The 7,496-nt window shown below is 42.6% G+C and overlaps 1 pseudogene; it reads right to left on the reverse strand.

Moving 5' to 3' along the window:
- Positions 1-3,277: 3,277 nt before the first annotated feature.
- LOC108963161 (inositol 1,4,5-trisphosphate receptor-interacting protein-like 1) lies at positions 3,278-4,947 on the reverse strand (annotated as a pseudogene).
- Positions 4,948-7,496: the final 2,549 nt, after the last annotated feature.

Raw genomic sequence — 7,496 nt, forward strand, 5'->3', positions numbered from 1 at the left:
TTCATCAATCTAAGCTTCCTTGAAGCACAGTATGGAACAGTATGGAGGCACAACATGAATAGTATAATATTCTAGTGTTTGGGAAGGGGGGAACTTCAAATCCTAAGACAAACAGGATGTTCATAGAATCATAGAATACCCTGAGTTGGAAGGGACCCACAAGGATGACTGAAGCCAGTGTTATTTAATACTGATAAGGAGAATTCCTGTAAGTTGATGCATACATTGCAAGAGTTTATGCACTACAACCGTAAAGGCTCAAATGCACCCTACATAGGATTTTAACAAGGATATGAAGTCAAAAATGCTGTCACCAAGCTGCTGTCCTACTCAGTAGTGCCCAAAGTGCCCAAGGCACATGTTTGGCTCAGAGGCATCTAAGCCTTCACAGTGATGGGCAGCTCTGGACATATCTCATGGATAATTTCAGTCTGCCCACACAAACAAGTCTGACTTGGGGCACATCCAAAAATCCAAGGACCCAAGTTTCAATTTTATCCTATGAATGGATTCCAATCCCTACCTCCTTCTTGCCCAGAGTGTGTGACACACAAGACTGTGGGCTGAGATGCTGGCACCTCTTCCTCATGGGAAGCACTTCATTTTGCATTAAAAAAAAATAAGAAGAAAATTTGATTACATGATTAGGTGTCTAGAAGTGGTGTGAGTTGTTCAGATATCTTTCTGGGTTTAACACTACTAATCAAGGTGTATCTATGTTCTCAATAGAGTTTTTTTTTAAGGGGACGATTTTGCTGTGTAACTGAAGCAATGAAACTGTTTTCAAAGCAGTTCACATTGAAGACTGAGCCAAATTTATTTTGATATAACATCCATTATTTTTGCTGGTATCAAAGATGCATTTGACCTCATTCCTCTACAACATAAAGTATCACAAAACTGTACAGAGACAGAAGAAAACTCATTTTCTTTCCTAGCAATAAAAATTAATTTTAAAGCCAAAGGACATGGATATTCAGAAGCAACATACATTGCCTAGGATTAAAGAGTTTTTCAAAATTATTTGCTTGCTGCTTTTTTTTCTTTTTTTGTCAAATGTACATATTGTGAATATGAAACTGCAGATTATGAAAAAGTATCAGAAACAAGTCCACAGATGTCATGTTTGTCCTTCAAAAAGTGGTTTTCTGGAAAAATGTTACTAAAACCTTCCAAGAACAAATGCAGCTCTTAACATAAAACTGCCAGATCCTGAATAGTATGTGTGAAATTTTACTCCAAGTAGCACATGTCTTCTGGAGAAAGATGTCCTTAATTGAAATGTCTCCCTCAAATAATATCTTTTTCTTAATCGAACATTCAATACTTGTTTGCTCAGCATCTTCTCCATCTTCCCAGGCTTTACTGGGCTTTTTTATAATTTAAATTGCTTATAAAACACTTGTTGCTAGACCACTGGCAATAATTACCTTGTTTTAATTCATGTCCCTGCTAAAACACACCTATATTCACAAAATGAGCAGTTATAACTTCGCATTATAGCAACGGAGCACCTTATTTTATCATGTGGAAGTGTTAACTCATCACATTGTAAATTGTATTCCTGTGAATCACCAGGAATCACTTTATGTTATTCACTTAGTATCTCTCCACAAGGCAGCTGTGAGCTCAAAATCCAAGCAGGTATACTAACACAAAGAATTCTGATAAATTTGTAAAACCTCTGAAATCAACTAGGGCTGTGAAGTGTACATAAATGTTTCTTTCATTGCACTCTATCTGCCCTTTAATATTTCAATATTTCACACCCTTGGAAATTCGTATTGTTAAAAACAAATCCCCATGAGCAATGCCCAATGTGCTTCTTTTATACATCCTCAAGTTCAGCTAAGTTCATGGAAGCCCTTTCTCTGGTGCCTGTCAGAGACACAAAAGGTGCATCAGGAGTGCTGAAGCAGCTCCAATACTACCACGGTTAGAGAATGCTCAAGAAAATCCTCTTGAGGGGGTTGAAAGAAGTCATAGCATGAGAAGTGACACCAAAGGACATTCTTTCAAAGAGGTTTAATGCTGAGCTGTCAAAGGTGAGCTGTCACTTCTCAGCCGACGACTCGGGAGCACATTTAAAAGAAGAAGTGGAGAGGTCTGGGGTCACATCAAAGCCCAGAACATGGGAGGGAAGTTCTGAAAGTGATCTTGGGCTTTTGATTTGTAAAGATAGACAAGCAGGAAGTAAGAAAAACAGTGAGTCTTCAACAAAATCACACTTCATTTTGAAACATATATCAAAAAGTACAAAGAGGACCATGAATATATATAAAGTCAAATCAGACTAACACTTATTTCCATTACACTTTTAAATATTTTGATTATATGATTGCAGATAGGTGAGAGTAATGAGAGGGATATGCTTATACACAATGTATGGTTGTACTCAGGACAATATTCCAAAATATATTAAGGAAAAAACCTTCACCAGAACCCGGAACAGGTTCGTATTCATGCTCTAATACAGAGATCTCAGTCATCTCAAAGGCAACCACTACGGCAGAGGAGAGAGGGGATAATTTCAAGTGGGCAACGCCCACAGCCAGCAGTATTCCAACAAGTTCATTTCTGCAGTGCCAAAGCCCTGCAGAGCATCTGGGATGAGCAGGAACTTTCATTGTCTCCCCAGTGAACAAAAGGAATCACAGCAGCGGTGGCTCTTGCTTGGTCCCTGCCCAGCCACAGCTGCCAAGGAGTTTCAGAGCCCATGTGGGATGGCCAGCATGGCCTAAGAGGGCAAGGAGAACACAGGGCAAAAATCATCTTTGTAGCCACCATGGTCTTCACTGGCCGCTGCAAAAGGAAAAGCATGAGAGCAGCAACACGGAATGAGACTTTTGTGAATTTGTTAAAAAAGGCTTGCTATTAACAGTGCCTACACCCAGCCAGTCACAAATTCACACCTACTGGAATTTACAAAGGCTCTAGGTCTGCTCCAGCTCCAGAAAAGCTGGCACAATCCAGATACTGGAATAGCCCAGTCTATTGAAACAATAACAAAGAAGGTTGGGGATTGCTGAACGCACTAACTAGACAGTATTAATATATATAGTAAAAGCACTAACTAGAGTGTCTCAATGCCTATATTCAATACTAGTGGGTCCTAATATATATATACAATAAATGCACTACATAAGGTGCATAAATTAATATAGTAAGAGTCCTAATTAGAGAGTACTAATACATACCATAAATGCACTAACTAGGGGAGGTTAATATATACAGAGTCTGTCAATAGGCCCCCCCAAGCACAGATCCAGTATCTCTTTCAATGCCTGTGGATCAGCAGTTGTTTGAGCCAATGTGGTAGGCAATTGTACTCCGACACAGCCTTCCTGTGGGCATCCGGACTGCTGGCCAGGTGCTCAAAGAGGTTGGTTGCCTCAGCCCCGTGGAAGACAGATGGCAAGCTGGTCTCCATAGGAAAGTTCTCATTGCCCATGACAAAGCACTGAAGCTCTTTTGTCTCCAGTGAGCAGCGGAGGTACTTCAGGATATCCATCAGTCGCTGCCCAAAATCCCTCCTGCGTCACCCTGTCAGGGGTACGGTGCTCAGGAAGTGCATCACCACTGTCTTCAGGACATACCTGGAAAAACCTACACCCACCAGGAAGCCTGTGAGGAGCTGTCCTGGGAGACCTGCCTGGAAATGTGCTTGAAGAATTTTGCCTCTGCCACCACGTAAGTCTCCAGCCACATTGTGATTGGGATGCCTACTTTTGAAGGCTGGCTGCCCACAAAGATATCTGAGTCTCCTTGCCACACTGCAAAGAACATCTCAACCATGAAGCTCTCCTTGTCTTTGCTCAGCTGAAATTTACAGGACCGGCTGGAGGGCTGCAACATTAAACGCCAGTGGCAGGATTGAGGCAACAGCAGCCAGGCGACTCTCACAAATCAATAGAACCAGTGGACAGTTTTCTCCACATCTAGATAGGAGCCAGTGCAGAGGCTGTGCAGGAGGCTGGGCTCCTGCTTCCCTCTCAGCTCCTCCTCAAGGTGGTGGAGGAAACACAGCATGTCCTCCCCCAGTGCCTCCCTCGTGCAGGTACACAGCAGCTCCACACGGACACAGAAGTTCCTCTGGAGCATCCCTATAGTGTCCAGCTCCAGGTGGAAGGCATGTCCTTGAGGGGGACTCAGGGGTACAAGCAAACGGTACACAACATCTTGTGCATGGGGACTCCAGCCTTCAAAGGCGCTGCCCACTCCGATGGCTGCTTGTGGCACTGGGTAGAAACTGTTGGACAAGCCTTCTCCAAAGATATGGATGAGTTTGTCCATCAGCTCTGTAATCATGGAGCAGCCTTTGTCCCGATCCAGAACAGGCAACTGTATGAGCTCCTCTAAAAGGCTTCCAAGTTTCATTTTCACATTGTTGCCTTCGTCTTCTCCTTTTGCCATCTTGTGCTTGTTTTCTTCCTGCCTGGCAGCAGTGGCTTCCTCCTGATTCTCATCATGGTTCCCTTCTTCCTTTGCACTGTTGCAGCTTCCTTTTCCTACATTTCCAGCATTGACTTCTGCCTTTGTATCAACACTGCTGCCTTCTTTATTTCCACCCTTTTTGCCTTCTGCCACATTTCCAACAACATTCCGTCTTTCTTCCTCCTCCACCAAGTTGCTGCTGGACCTCTCCGTTTGGCCACTGTTGTCTGGACCACAAAGTATTTTCCCAAGTCCAAACCACACCACCAAGAGAAGGACGAGGATTCCAGTCAGAGCCCAGAACTGCCACCCGAGCAGGGCTCCCCAGGCCCCACCACTCAACTCCAGCTTCATCTGCTCCAGCTCCTGATTCAGCTCAGTCATCTGCTGCTTCAGATACTCAGCACGCTGCTGCATGCGCTCCAGTGTGGCCTCATCCAGCCCATCCCCGGCCTGCCGCAGGCACTGGATGAGGCCTTGCACAAGCAAGAGAAGGAATGTAATGGCAAACATGGCCTAGGGCAGTGAGCAGGACTTCAGTGGGGATGGGAGGGAGCTACTGATAGGGGAGGTGGGGACAGGAGCCCCAGGGATCTGAAAGCAGCAAAGAGGGGGCCAGGCAGCTGGCAGGCTGCGAGGCCTGTGCCGCTGCCCCAGCACAGGCACAAAGGGTCTGGCCAAAGGCAATGCCACCAGAGACTGGCCTCTGGATGCCCACTGAGAAGCCGCTCCCCGGCTACTTGCCTTTCTTTCATGGCCCTCGCTCCATATTCAGCACAGCCTCCCGTCTGCGTGCATGCTCGCTGAGGCTGTACTGGGGCAGCGTTACCTGCTGCTGCTGTTGGCAGCTGCCATCATTGTCACACTGGGGCTCTGATGCCACAGGTTCCACAGGGCATCTAGCCAGGACTAAATTACAGTGGATGTTGTCATCTTAAAAGTCTTTTCCAAGATAAATGATTCTGTGATTCTCTTCCGTAAATATCTCCCTTTGCTTTGAGCGAAAACCTCTATAGTACAATCTCCTCAATTCTGAATAAAGATGTTTTTTCTACTGTGTATGCAATGTACTACCTTTGGTGTACATGCAGGTAGATGTATATAAGGGTTTATTCACATACAAGGCACTATCATATGGCCTATTCTGAGGGAAAACCTTAGAAATCATGAGGTTTGAAAGAGCCAAAAGGGATCTTCTCTGGTACTTCATTCCTTGTTCTGATAATTTTAACGAACCTTTGGTCTTTTGCAGAAACTGAATGTCTAATACATCATGTCCTCTGGTTAAGCAAGCAGCACATCCCTTTGACTTTATCATTTGTATGACTATTCATTTTTTATGTCCCCGCTTCTTACAGTAATTGTGGTACTGAAAGCAATACTAGAAAGGCATTCCCTTTTCAAATTTGATTGTCATTCCCTGTCTATTCAGGGAATCTGTTTTCTCCACCATGTTAGGTGCAGTTATTCTAATAGTTCCCACTGTGTTTGCCACAGCTATTGCTATGTGGTAGTAAAAATCAATAGCATTTTTTCCATGCATCAGGGATTTCTCATCAATACTTATGTACAACAATTAAATGGGCACAGGTTCCACTCATCTGAATAAGCCTGGTAGCTTTATCCCATTTTGGAACCTCTGGAAGTAGCAAACTGTGACATTAGGACCTGATTTAGTGTTTGAAGGTTTCCACCCCTCTTTCTAGAGCATCCCTCCCCTCAGTTCAGCTCCGAGGCTAGGGCTGTTCATTTTGAGCCTTCCTCTTCTCCATCCAGCTCTTGAATTTTATACTCTGTTTAAACAACCTTCCCAACTAAGCAAGCAGTTAAGACATCAGACTTGCTTTACACAGACTTAAGAAAATTGCAAAACTTTACGTCTTGCTCAGGTGATTCATCTATTTGTCCTATCCAAGGGAATGTGAAACACAGCACCATCAATTATCTGCTGTGTATCAACTGTTAGGTTGTTAGGACTATATCTAAAATACATTATTTATAGTTTTTAGACTAACAATTTTTTACCAGTTAATCCCTATGCCAACATTTCACAATATCTGAATTTATTCCAGCTCAGCAGCTAATTCAAGTCTGTTTCCATTATTCTGGATGCAGTATTTGATGGAGAAATCTGATGTCATTTGTTGTGAACAAGAGGCCTGTTTTAATTATCACTCAATACTTGTGTTAAGTACTTGGATTACACATACACACTGCTTAAATTCAATACCTGTGTTACCCACATTCAGTAAGTAATGATCTAACCAGGCCTCAAATGGTTAACCATGGCAATTAGTCTATAAATCATCAACACAAAAAAAAGTCTCTCCCACATTATTTTATGCTTTCTCATGTTTGTTTGTTTGTTTAATTGCTTTTTCTGCTTACAATTTTCCTAGTTACGGTGGGCATGGAGACGGATTATGAATTCCTTTCATCCTATTTACAGCAGCAATAGCATCTCAGATTCTGGCCTGGCTTGCTGCCAGATGCAAGCAATACATTTCCTCCAGTTGCAAGCTATAAAATTATTCTGTCTTTGTCATTCCCTGGATCTTTTTGAAGGACATCAATGATTCTCTGCCAGCATTGCAGTGATGAATTATATGCTTTTGCTGTTTAGTACAAGGGCAAGCTACACAAAGCCACTGAGGATGAGTTTAAAAAAGATCCACATGAGTTTCTATTGTTTATTGAAACCAATTTCATAATAGCAATGCGTGTACAGCAAAAATATTAAGTGCAATTAGGGAGACAATTGAAATTAGGAAATTCAAAGACTGGTTGTTGGAGTTATTTGCATGTTTCATGCCGGTTTTCTTGCATATTAGGATCAAAAAATTACTTGGGAGACTCCATGTCAGGTTTATGCCATACAATTACTTCTGTGCTTCTGAAATACCAGTATACACCTCCTCTCCTTTTACAGGAGTTTATGCTGACATGATTCTGATTGATTTGTAGCCTACTCACTAAATTACATTTTCCAGTAATTCAATTAAACATATTCAGAGTTCTTATGCACAATACAAATAATTTTTGAGAATATCTTATGTCTTTCA

Source organism: Serinus canaria, chromosome 3 (assembly GCF_022539315.1).
Source record: "Serinus canaria isolate serCan28SL12 chromosome 3, serCan2020, whole genome shotgun sequence".
Classification (NCBI taxonomy): domain Eukaryota; kingdom Metazoa; phylum Chordata; class Aves; order Passeriformes; family Fringillidae; genus Serinus; species Serinus canaria.